Raw genomic sequence first — 13569 nt, 5'->3', positions numbered from 1 at the left:
ACGGTACACCTCGGGTGTAAGCTGGTACTTGGCTATCAGAGCCTGCTTGATGGCCTCATAGTCACCATCTTGTTCTTGAGGGAGGGCAGCAAACGCCTCCAGAGCTTTTCCTCTCAGCCCTGGTGTCAGGTACCATGCCCATTCTTGTGTAGGCAGCTGGTACTGTCTGCAGGCTTTCTCAAAGGCCCGCAGAAACGTGTCCAAGTCCCCATCCTTTTCCATAACAGGAAAGTGGTCAGGCCGGGGCTTCGGTATCTGAGCGCTGCTGGGCTCACGACTGGACTGGGACGACCCCTGCATTTGTAGTTGGGCCATCTGCAGCTGGTACTCCCTCTCCGCTTGGGCCTCTCGCTCGGCTCGCTGGGCCTCTCGCTCGGCTCGGGCCTCTCGCTCGGCTCGGGCCTCTCGCTCAGCTCGCTCCTGGTATTGCTGGATCAGCTGCAGACGTCGGCCCAGGTCATCTGCGGAGCATTGTTGCAGAGCCAGCTGCAGGAGGTGGTCTGCACCCCCCTGGTTGCCAGTAGGGCCCGTATTCCGTGGTTGGACCTCTGCTGCAACACCATGCTCGCTTGTGCCGGCTTCTGCGGCCTCTGGGCTCTGTGGCCTGGCTTGGTCTGCTTCAAATTGCACCAGTTCAGCGACCATTTGAGCCTTGGACTTGTCCTGGGGTTTCAGGCCATGGTACATGCATATCACAGCAAGAGTGTCCCTCTTCTGCTGGGTGTACCAGGCTTCTCCTTTCGTTGCCATGGTTGCCAAATAAAAGAAAAACGAAGAAAAAGGGAGGGGATAATCACCAGTACACCATTGTCTCACAACTAATAAACACTGAGTTCTTTCTCCAAACTTATTTGCGCAGAGTTCTCGCAAGAACTTTCTGCAAGTTTTTAGTGAGAGGAATGATTGCTCAAACCAAATCACTAATGCTCTAATATCCCACCGCTGCCACCAATATGTCACGGCTTGGGGTGACTTTAGGCCAACAGACGGCTATCACATGCGCAGGGGGCTTATCTTAGTTACCCCTCCACTGCCACAATGTGATGAAAAAAACACACACAATGCTATTGACCTCTTAGTTTACAGCAGGGGCTTATTTTAGGTATCCCACCGCTGCCACCAATATGTCACGACTTGGTGTGACTTTAGACCAACAGACGGCTATCACATGCGCAGGGGGGCTTATTTTAGTTACCCCTCCACTGCCACAATGTGATGAAAAACACACACAATGCTATTGACCTCTTAGTTTACAGCAGGGGCTTATTTTAGGTATCCCACTGCTCTTCAATATACCATGAACTGCAGGGATTTGGGTATATCCCGCTTACAGTTCCACTTAACACTTGCAGCTCTCTGGCGCCCCCCTTACTGTCAGGTCAGATTAGGTACTGCACCTAGGGTACTTAGTCGCCAGAATGGCTGCCTGCTATGTACTGGCTATTGGGCAGGCTGCAGCGACGCGATAACTACCCCCGCTCAGGCAGGAACAATAATTATCAAGCCGCAGTTGCTACAATCACCCAAAAGTCTGCACACGGTCGCTGCCACCAGCTCCGATCAAACAGGTCCGGAGCTAACCCAAAACAGTAGCGTAATTTCCCTTCAAAGACAGGGTACGTTTTTAGAGCATGGAGAAATAACTGGCATGAAATAATATACCCATAAAGTTTATGCAGTGTTTATCAAAATATTTTACAAAGATGTTACAAATGAGACAATTGCAAATATGTACAAGGTAATTATGAAAATAAAAGGATTAAATGAAGAAAAAAGATAACACTCACATATTCTCAGTTCATATCAGTTCAGGCAACCACACGTCCCAGCTCATTGGACGTGCTCCGGGCTCTTCCAGGAAAAGACTCAAAATCTGCCTCCTGAAAGTCTCCCAGCAACTTAAAACCTGCAGTCTGTGACCTCACAGAAAGGGCTGGCTTTTCCAACCCCTCCTACTTCTTCAGTATTACTCACTGGGCATTAAATATATCTGATGCCCGTAACTTCGCCACAGAACATATCATAATCGTACCATACCCAGCATTCATCTCGTATTATCGCTGGCATTCTAGTGAGATCAAATATGTCCTATTATTTACAGAGCAATCCCTACTTCTTCCCCCGATGGAGTTAGACGACTGTGTTTAGAGTGATGGGTAGATGCTTCGATGGAGATCAAGGATATGTATTTATCATTCTCCTATCCTAAATAGTTTGCCTAATATCTCACAATAACAGAACAAAGGACCGCATGGTTCTAGAGACTTAGAATCCAGTTCTTGCTGGGCACTTTCTACTACAGGAAATGCCGGTCGTAAATACCTTAGTGCGGGGGATGAGGGCTTGTGAGCTGAAAGTCAGGTCTTGGCAGCCACAAGCTGCTACAGAATCACTCCAAGAAGGGGGGCTTAGCCCACAGCAGGCTAGCAAGAGAACTAAACTTATATGATTTCCTACCATATCGTGACACACAGTATGGTTTGAAAGGGAAAAAGTGCTATTTTGGCTCTTTGGTGTGGTAAGGATTTCACAAAATTTTAGAATGCTGGGTTATTAATATACCTAAGTTGGATTTGTCCGTGTGTCTGTGCACAATCAGTCATCCACAGCTCAACCGTGTGTCTGTGCGCAATGAGTCATCCACAGCTGAACAGTAACGTAGGTATCCATAGTTACTACCACTAGCAGCTAACTGCATGGGCGTAACCATGGATACCTAAGGAGAGGAGCTCTCCCTGGTGGTTAATTAAGGCATAAGCCTTTTTTGAATGTTAGCCTGTGAGGCAACATTGTGAGGCTACACTGTGAGGCAACATTGTGAGGCAAAACTGAGGCAACAGTGTGAGGCAACATTGCAAAGATGGATCAAATTGAGCGCGCTGCTGCACGTAGAGAAGCAATCGCATATGAATGCGTCTTAATGAAACAAAAGTTGAACAAAATTGTCGAAGAACTGCTGATGCAGCCCGACAGAGGGCGGCCAGAGCAAGAGAAACAAATGAGGTAACTGAATCATGTAGAGCATCTAATGCTGCATGACAACGAGCAACACGCAATGCACAAAGTGATACACATATTTCACAAAAAGGATAACAAGATAGAATACATGTCCAAAATGCAAGAGCCACTCGACGACGGCAAGTTTCATTTGCCGCTAGAGGACTTCTCAATCAAATTGATGAGACAAGTATTGAAGAGCACTATGCTGGTGAACTGACATTTCGATGTCAGTTCTGCCAATCTAAAAATTTCAAAGACGAAATGGCGCAGGACAAAACATTCCCCTCCTGCTGCAAGAGAGGTCGCATCCAATTACGTCCCATTCGTATGGATGATCAATTAGTCAAGTTGATGACAGGAGAGCATCAGCACGCCAATAACTTTATGGCTAATATAAGGCAATACAATGGCTCGCTTGCTTTGGCATCAATGGGAGCACAAGTAGCGCCACCTCCTGGGCATGGTCCATACTGTTATCGAATTCATGGACAAATTTACCACAGAACTGCCCCATTGCATCCCGCTGTGGGTAGTACTCCCAAGTTTGCCCAGATTTATATCTTGGACAGTGAAGAAGCATTAAGTACAAGAAGTCAAGCAAATAAAAAGTGCCTCCCAGCACTGCTATCATCTCTTGGAGAGGAAATGAAAGCAATTAACCCACTCGCAAGAGCCTTCACAATGATGAGGGAATTTGAAATAGAGGAAGAGAGGATTGCTGAATTAGAAAATCACAATCCACTCGAAATAACAATGTCAATTATAAATCACTACAATGATGACCAGAGGTGCTACAATGCACCAAGGTACAATGAAACAGCTATAATTTATAAAAATGTAATGGGTGAACCCCCATTTAATAGGGACATCAAAGTTCATCTCAAAAGTGAAAACCAAACTGTTCAAATCAGCTTTCTTCACAGAAAGTGTGATGCAATGACATATCCACCTCTATTCACATATGGGGACAGTGGATGGATAATAAATTTGACAACTCCAATTGCCCTAAGTGTGCAACATCAAGGAATTGGTGACATTCATCTACCATCCATACCAGTGCATCAAGATCGACAAGAAAAAATCACCCTGTTGCAGTACTATGCATACAGGCTTGCCATTTGTGAGGAGTTCAAAACCCTTTAAAAAAGTTGGGAAGTTGACACAACAATTTATGACAGTTACGTCAAAATTGAATCCGACAGGATCAAATATATAAAACAAATTCAAAAGGCATTACTCGTCAACAGTTATGCCGGCGTTATGGATCACATCCATGATGCTGCGTTACACCAATGGCTAAAAGCTGGGACACCAGTAATTTTACCATCCACTTTCATTGGCAGCCCAAGAGCTATGCAGAAAAATTACCAAGACACCATGTAGAGTGTAGAGTTTAAGTCCTCTTTTTCTCAGAAGAGGCAATTTGCACGATACCCCTTAGACCCCATGTCCAGAGCCTCTCACCTAGCCAAATCAGTTCTCATGCTTCGCACTGACGAGGGCCAACAGCCCGAAACACCGTGTCTGCGAATTGAGATACTGATTTGGCTTTTATCCTAAGTCATATTGCACGACTCGTTAAAGGGTTGATTGTGACTTGTAGGATCGCTACTTCCAATAGGTGGCGCTGCAGAGTTTAAGTCCTCTTTTTCTCAGAAGAGGCAATTTGCATATTTAAATTCCCAGAGGAGCATTGTACGGCAAATAAGCCTCCTTACCTTGACAAGCCAGAGATGGTATGTCACTCTCCATAAGGAGAAACGATACCCCTTAGACCACATGTCCAGAGCCTCTCACCTAGCCAAATCAGTTCTCATGCTTCGCACTGACGAGGGCCAACAGCCCGAAACACCGTGTCTGCGAATTGAGATACTGATTTGGCTTTTATCCTAAGTCATATTGCACGACTCGTTAAAGGGTTTATTGTGACTTGTAGGATCGCTACTTCCAATAGGTGGCGCTGTAGAGTTTAAGTCCTCTTTTTCTCAGAAGAGGCAATTTGCACAAGACACCATGACAATTGTCTGAAAATTCGGAAAGCCAGATCTTTTTGTTATGATGACCTGTAACCCAAAGTGGAAATAAATTAATGAAAACTTAGAATCATTGCAAAGGCCAGAGTTCAGACCAGATTTGGTTGCACGAGTATTTACAATCAAACTCCAAGCCATGCGTAACGAGATTTTGAAAAAACACATTTTTGGCTGTGTAGTTGCCTATGTGCATGTAATAGAATTTCAAAAGCGTGGACTACCACACGCTCACATTCTCTTAATCCTCGGAGAGGAAGATAAACCGAGGGACAAAGAAATAATTGACGAATTGGTCTCTGCTGAAATCCCAAATGAGACAGCAAATTCAAAACTGCATGAGGCAGTGATGAAGCACATGATTCATGGCCCATGTGGTGAAGATCAACCTGGTGCTATATGCATGACAGATGGTCAATGTGCAAAAAAATTCCCAAAGGAATTTAATACAGAGACAAACCCCAATGTTGATGGTTGCCAACAGTACCGTCGACGCAATAGTGGCAAACCAGACAAGGAACGCGAGAAATCGACAATAGATGGGTAGTTCCATACAACGCCTATTTATTACTCAAGTACAATTGCCATATCAATGTTGAGATATGTGCTTCAATAAAAAGTGTTAAATATCTTTTCAAATACAGTATGTATACAAAGGACATGACTGTGTCAATATCAAGTTTGATACCTTTAACTGGAATGAACTAGACATGTACCTAGATTCTCGGTATATAAGCGCCCCTGAGGGCATGTGGAGAATCAGAAAAAATAAAATGCATGATGCTTCACATACTATCAAAAGGCTTGCTGTTCACCTTGAAAACATGCAGCAAGTGTTTTTCGAAGATGGTAATGTGGATATGGTTATTTCAGACTCAAAAGCCTCTACTCTGCAGGCTTATTTTGAGCTAAACAGAGTTGACTCTCCCGCCCGTCAGTACTTGTACAGTGAAATCCCTGAACACTATGTCTGGGATAGAAAAGCTGTACCAGAAGGATGAAAAAAAACGACGGGCTCAATTTGGGAAAACAATTGCCCGAATGTATACAGTCTCTTGAACAGATGATGAGCTGTATTACCTAAGACTCCTTTTACTTCACGTAAGAGGAGCAAAGTCTTATGCTGACTTAAGGAATGTCAATGGAGTTGTACATGACACATATAAAAATGCGTACATTGATCTTCATCTTTTGGAAGACGATTCCCAAAGGGAAGACGGTATAGCGGATGCAATCGCTTTCCAAATGCCCTACCAACTTCTCAAATTATTTGCTATAAATTGTGTATATGGGGAACCAGCTAAACCATTGGCATTATGGCAAAAATATAAAACCGAATTTATGGAGGATTACACCAGGCAGTATACTCCAGAAATTGCTGAGCAACTGGCTCTTCATGATATTAATGAAATGCTCTTAAGCAATAAAAAGTCCTGTGCTGACTATGGATTGCCAACTCCAGTAAATGTTCCAGATGAAATTCTGGACCAAATGAATTATGCCGTAATAAAGCAGGAGGCTGAGCAATTGAAAGCTATGCTTAATGAAGCTCAGAAATCAGCTTTTGATGCAATTATGCAAGCAGTCAATGCTGCATCACAGCCAGACGACACTAGCTCACATTGTTTTTTACTGGATGGCCCAGGAGGCAGTGGGAAGACATTTTTGTACAACTACTTGCACAAGACACTACAAGCAGAAAAGAAGTCTATTTGCTCAGTAGCCTCCACTGGATTGGCGGCTACATTACTACAAAATGGCAGCACCTACCATTCCAAGCTTGGCCTTGGAATTACAACAAATGAGACCACAGTATCAAAAATTAAGCCAACCTCACTTCAAGCAAAGGAGCTTAGGGAGTCATCTGTCGTTATTTGGGACGAAGTAACAATGACTCCCTGTTTTAATATGAACGCTGTGGATAATTTGTTCCAAGACATATGTGGAAAAAAGACCATTTGATGGAAAAGTTTTCATAAACGGTGGTGACTTTCGTCAAACCCTACCAATAGTGGAAGGTGGAAAAAAGCCCATATTGTACAGTCCACCATTAAATACTCAAAATCCTGGAATCAGTTTTCATGGTTCCAGTTACAACAGAATATGAGAACGTCTCAGGACAAAGTTGAGTACATCTCATAGTTACTGAAACTTGGCAATGGAGAGTTGTCAAATGTATATGGTCTACCAGAAGACACAATTGAAATCCCGAATTCTTTTATTGAAGAGGGTGAACGGTAGAAGCATTTGCCAATAAAGCAAATCTTACGCCATTGAATGATGACGTTCACGCCTTGAACGACAAAATTCTTAGTCAAGTTCAAAGTGACCACTCAACATATCGCGCTGTCAACACAATTGCGGAAGAGGAGGGTGTAATTCTCACAGATTACCCTGTAGAGTTTCTTAACTCTTTGAATCCCACTGGGATGCCTCCACATGAACTAAAGCTGAAACCAGGAGCTGTAATTATGCTCCTGCGTAATCTTAACAGAAAGCCAGGCCTTTGTAATGGCACAAGGCCTTATGTGAAAAGCTTAAAGAAGTTGTCCACTACTATAACTTTTTTTTTTCATAAATCTTGCTATTATGTGCCACTGAAAACATCTACTGTGTTTATTTTAGCAATATTACCTTTTATCATGCAGTAGCAGCACATCTTCAGTGCTGGATCCAGCTCTCATGGAGTTAATCGACAACTTCCTTTCTCCTGAGTTATTGTAATGACTAGAGGTCTGAATAAGATCCAGTGAGTCACAAACCAAGACTAAGGCAGAAATCTCCAACAGTTGTTTACTCAAAGGCAAAATAACTAAGGTAGTATGGAGAATATCAAGGCAGATGCACCCCAAAGATACACCAATTCAGCATCAGCTGAAATCACTGTGCCACTCCAAGGTCTCCTGAGAAGTGTATGCTCCAACAGACTAATAATCAATTTACCTAACAGAACAACTCAATACAAGAACAAGTGTAAATTGATTGTAATGCAATCAAGGGAGCCCCTGGAATGGCACACTGAGTATAACTTATACACATCTAATATTAACGATTAAACACTCTGAACAGGGATACCCGGGTATCTATGACTATGGTACCGTATCCTGAGATAGATCTCGTCTCAGGCAGGAATCTGCACAGGCTGCAGCCAGTCCATATCTTCAGCGCCAATAAATTACAGCAAGCTCCTCTGTCTTGTCGGCCGATGCCGAGCCCAAATGCCGGGGACTTAGTTTGGTGGTCTCACGATGTTGTCTCTGCTTCTGTAGCTCCTAGAAATGCTCCACAACAACCCGTCCGTCTCTATATCAGCAGTCTGTCCAAACTTGTTTCTCCACTCAATGCACCGAGACTCCACAGACTCTCAAATACGTACTGGGTTTTCAGTAAAGTCTCAGTCTTCCAAAATAAAAGGTTAGCTCTTCTCCAGAAAACATTAGCAACAAAAGTCTCTCACAGAGTTAATTCCTCTCAACAGCTTTTTCTCCAACACACTCGCAGTAAATCCACACAGTCTCTTTCTATATCACTGCAGCTGCTTCTTCTCTTCCCGCCTTTTCTTCTTTTTTCTCCCTTCCTTATCTGACACTTTACACACAGGACACCAGACCCCACCCACCAGCACACATTGTCTCCGGGAGTCTGGCAGTGTCTGTCCCTTGCTGCAGCAGGCAAAAACCACAGGGTCCTAGTGCTCTCTCAGTGGGACTACAGTTCACCCTCTTACATGCCACCCCACTAGAGGTTGGCGTCCTCGACACACCTTCCCACTCAAATTCATCCTGAGCATATCGCTGAGGCGGTATTCCTGCCGTAGATCGTGTAGTTCTCCTGAGTCCTACATCAGCAGGTGCAACCCTAGAGGGAGCTAATGTCTCTTCCGTGGTCGTGTTAGTGGACGCAAGTGGAGTTGTCTCCTCCTGCGGCTCGTCAGGACCCAGCAGTTGGCCTGATGCACTCTCCTCAACAGCATCCTCCACATTCCCAACATTCTCATCACACAAGGCCAGATTGGTCACAGGGGGCAAATAAGCAGGCGCAGGAGTCAGCACACCATCAAATTCAAGATCATTCAGAGTTCCCGCCCCTTGGGACATGGCCTCTGGCTCTAGGGGGATAGGCGCCGAATCTTCAAACCAGCACCGTTGTAGCATGTTACGGTGTAAATTACGGGTTGGCCCCCCTGTCCCCACCGGTTCGACCTCGTACACTGGAATCTCAGGATTCACCTGTTTTTTTATCAGATACGGTATCGCCTCCCATCGGTCACTCAGCTTTCCTGACCGTCGTTTTGTCCTCACCAACACTCTGTCTCCCGGAGAGAACAATTCTGTTTGTACGGGTCGCGTGTCCCTATGAACCACCTGGCGAAGGCGGTCGCCCACCACCTGATGCACCACCCTCAACCGCCGCCGATGCTCTCGTACCCACTCGGATGCAGTCCGAAGGGGGACGGAGGAGGGATCTGGCATGTTCAAATCCTCAATGTCTCGGCCAGGTATACCAAACATCAACATGTGTGGCGAATAACCAGTAGTACTGTGCACCCTGTTATTGTAAGCCCACATCAATTCGGGAAGATACTCAGGCCAGCGTGTCTGTTGCTGACTCTCTAAGGACCTCAACATTTGCAACAAGGTCCGATTAAAACGCTCACACGCCCCGTTACCCTGAGGACCCAGCGCTGTCCCTCTCAAAAGTTCGTTCAAGGGACTCACCACTTGTGAGAATTTAGGCACAAACCGCCGATAGTATCCTGCTAGGCCCAGGAAGGCCCGCACTTCTCGCAGGTCACAAGGAGGTGGCCACTCTTGTACCACCTTAATCTTACTGGCTATCGGTAGTACCCCGTCCGGAGTCACCAGATGCCCCAAATATTCAATCTGGTTTCGTAACAGTTGACATTTTTTTGGCTTTATTTTCAGGCCGTAGCTCTTTGGCCGCCGGAGAACTTGACGCAGCTTCTCCAGATGATCTTCAAATGAGGTTCCGAACACCACAATGTCGTCTAGATATATCAGGACTGATTCAAAATTTAGATTGCCTAAGCAATGTTCCATCAGGCGTTGGAAGGTTCCCGGGGCGGTAGCGAGGCCAAAGGGCATCCGGTTGAACTCAAAGAGCCCCATTGGCAAGACAAACGCCGTCTTGGCCCGATCTTTTTCAGCCATTGGGACCTGCCAGTACCCGCTTGCCAAATCCAACGTTGAGAAATACTTGGCCCGACCCAGGGCCGACAGGGATTCTTCAATACGGGGTAAAAGATATGCGTCCCGTACGGTGTGGGCGTTCAATTTTCGATAGTCCACACAAAATCGGAGTGTCCCATCCTTCTTGCGGACCAAGACTACAGGGGCCGCCCAGGGACTCCGGCTCTCTCGGATCACTTGGTTGTCCAGCATACTGGCCACCATGCTCTTCACCTCTTGATAGAGCGCCGGAGGAATTTGACGATATATTTCTCTAATGGGTGGAGTATCCCCGTTGGAATCTCATGCTCAATCGTCTGGGTACACCCGAAGTCCTCTCCATGTCGGGAAAAGGTCTCTTGATGTTCCCACAAAACTCTCTCCAACTGCTCCAACTGTACGGGGGTCAGCTTCTCCCGATCCACTCCCATCTGCTCCATGATCACATGACCATTCCATTCCTCCGTAGGGGGCTCTGTCCGGCCTACCTCGACCGCAAATGTCCAGGATGACTGTTGGTCTGGTCGCAGTTCGAATCCTGGATTTTCCGGCACCTTCTCTGCCGGCACAAACAGTTCAGCCAGTATGGTTCCAGCGGGAATTGCAACAGCTTCATCTAAAACATTGATGCATCGGACCGTCACTCGTCCATTCTTCACAATCGCCAAAGACCGGGCCACATGTACCTTGGCAAATGAGGAACTCTCTTGGGCGGGTTCAAGTAGCACTTCAAGCCCATTCAATCTCTGTGCAGCTCCTACCGGCAGCATTAAGAGTTCCTCTTGTCTGGGTCCCAGCAGGATCGGGGCCCACGATGGCACTCGGACCCGGCCCACCCGGCCACCTGGGACCGCACTTTTCAGCAAGTCGCAACTCAGCACTAGACGGTGTAGAATTCTCTGTGTGGGTCGGTGTCTTGTCGCACGGGCCCAGTATCGGGGTCCTTCACTGGCATACATCTGGTGATTCAAGTCTCGCAGCACGTTCATTCCAAGCGTCACCTCCATCCCTCTTCTAGGGGGGTGATCCACCAGTACTACCCCTTTCTGCCCCAGCTCTTGACCAAACATTTTTAGTTGCATCCACACGATCCCCTTGACTGAAAGTTGACCATTATTTGCGGCGGTCAGTCGTATCACTCGGCCATCCTCTGGAATCACTAGTCGACTGAAGTATCTCTCATATACTTCTAGAGGCATTATAGTACATTCGGATCCCGTGTCAACCAAGCACCTCATCTTCCGCCCTTCAAACTCTGGACTACATGCAAACAAGTCTTGCTCATCCCGTCGAGGGCTTTGTGCGGGTGGGGCCGCTGCTGCTTGCCCTCTCATGGCAGCGGCCGGAAGTTTAAAGCCGGCGACGGGGTTTCTGGGGCTGCAAGCGTCCGGCAGTAATGAGAGATGTGTCCCTGGCGCCCACACTTCCAGCAGGTGACTGCTCCTCGTGGACGAGGGCTTGACTCATTCTGATAGGACGACCTGGCCGTCTGTGGGGTCACCGTTCCAGGGGGTGGGGCAGGAGGCTCCCATGAGGGGGTAGAGGTGGGATCAACTGTCAGTTGAGACAATTTCAGCTTCAACTCCTTCACCTCAGCACGCAAAGCTTGTACCACGCTTACCAGCCCCTCTCCCCCTGACCCTGATGACCCACCTTCCTCCAGCTGGGCACTGTTCACTGACCCCTCGGGCACATTGGCAGATTTCTCTTCCCTTTCCACTGCAGCTCGGTAAATCTGCCAGAAGGATAATTCTGGTGCAACCCGGGCCATTTCCAACAGTTTGTCCCGAAGAAGTCTATTGGCTAAACCGGTGATGAATTGATCCCGGAGCAAGCGGTCTACCTCCCGGAACGCTCCCATGGCCCCCGGGTCTAGTCGCTGCATCTCATTCAGCGTCTCTTGCAAGATATTAGAGTACTGCATCAGGGACTCACACTCTCTCTGGGGACGATTAAAGAATAGGGACCGAAGCTGGGCCACACGCGCTCGGCCCCCCAAACTCCCCTCTAACAGTTCCAAAATCTTTTCTAACGTATCCCTCTCTGATTCTGGGCGCACCATCACCATACGTCTAATATCGCCCTCCAGTGCATTTAATGCCAGCTCAGCGCGTAACGCGGGGGTCAAATTACACATGCGCAGAATACTCCGGATTCTCTCAGCCCAATCTTGCAACGCCATATTGCGCCCGTCGTATTTCGGCATGTGCTGAAGTAAAGCTCCTACAGGCACATACCCTCCCGGGGTCGTCGCGGCTGCCAGGGGAACCCCAACCCCCGATGAGGATGCGGATACAGCGGGGTCATTTCTACCCTCGCCCTCGTCCATGACAAAGACTGGATCCTGCCGACTACGCCAAAAATGTAATGACCAGAGGTCCGAATAAGATCCAGTGAGTCACAAACCAAGACTAAGGCAGAAATCTCCAACAGTAGTTTACTCAAAGGCAAAGTAACTAAGGTAGTATGGAGAATATCAAGGCAGATGCACCCCAAAGATACACCAATTCAGCATCAGCTGAAATCACTGTGCCACTCCAAGGTCTCCTGAGAAGTGTATGCTCCAACAGACTAATAATCAATTTACCTAACAGAACAACTCAATACAAGAACAAGTGTAAATTGATTGTAATGCAATCAAGGGAGCCCCTGGAATGGCACACTGAGTATAACTTATACACATCTAATATTAACGATTAAACACTCTGAACAGGGATACCCGGGTATCTATGACTATGGTACCGTATCCTGAGATAGATCTCGTCTCAGGCAGGAATCTGCACAGGCTGCAGCCAGTCCATATCTTCAGCGCCAATAAATTACAGCAAGCTCCTCTGTCTTGTCGGCCGATGCCGAGCCCAAACGCCGGGGACTTAGTTTGGTGGTCTCACGATGTTGTCTCTGCTTCTGTAGCTCCTAGAAATGCTCCACAACAACCCGTCCCTCTCTATATCAGCAGTCTGTCCAAACTTGTTTCTCCACTCAATGCACCGAGACTCCACAGACTCTCAAATACGTACTGGGTTTTCAGTAAAGTCTCAGTCTTCCAAAATAAAAGGTTAGCTCTTCTCCAGAAAACGTTAGCAACAAAAAGTCTCTCACAGAGTTAGATAAAAGGTTAGCTCTTCTCCAGAAAACGTTAGCAACAAAAGTCTCTCACAGTTAATTCCTCTCAACAGCTTTTTCTCCAACACACTCGCAGTAAATCCACACAGTCTCTTTCTATATCACTGCAGCTGCTTCTTCTCTTCCCGCCTTTTCTTCTTTTTTCTCCCTTCCTTATCTGACACTTTACACACAGGACACCAGACCCCACCCACCAGCACACATTGTCTCCGGGAGTCTGGCAG

Source organism: Ranitomeya variabilis, chromosome 8 (genome assembly GCF_051348905.1).
Source record: "Ranitomeya variabilis isolate aRanVar5 chromosome 8, aRanVar5.hap1, whole genome shotgun sequence".
NCBI classification, from domain to species: domain Eukaryota; kingdom Metazoa; phylum Chordata; class Amphibia; order Anura; family Dendrobatidae; genus Ranitomeya; species Ranitomeya variabilis.
Note: the sequence above shows the minus strand (reverse complement) of the source record.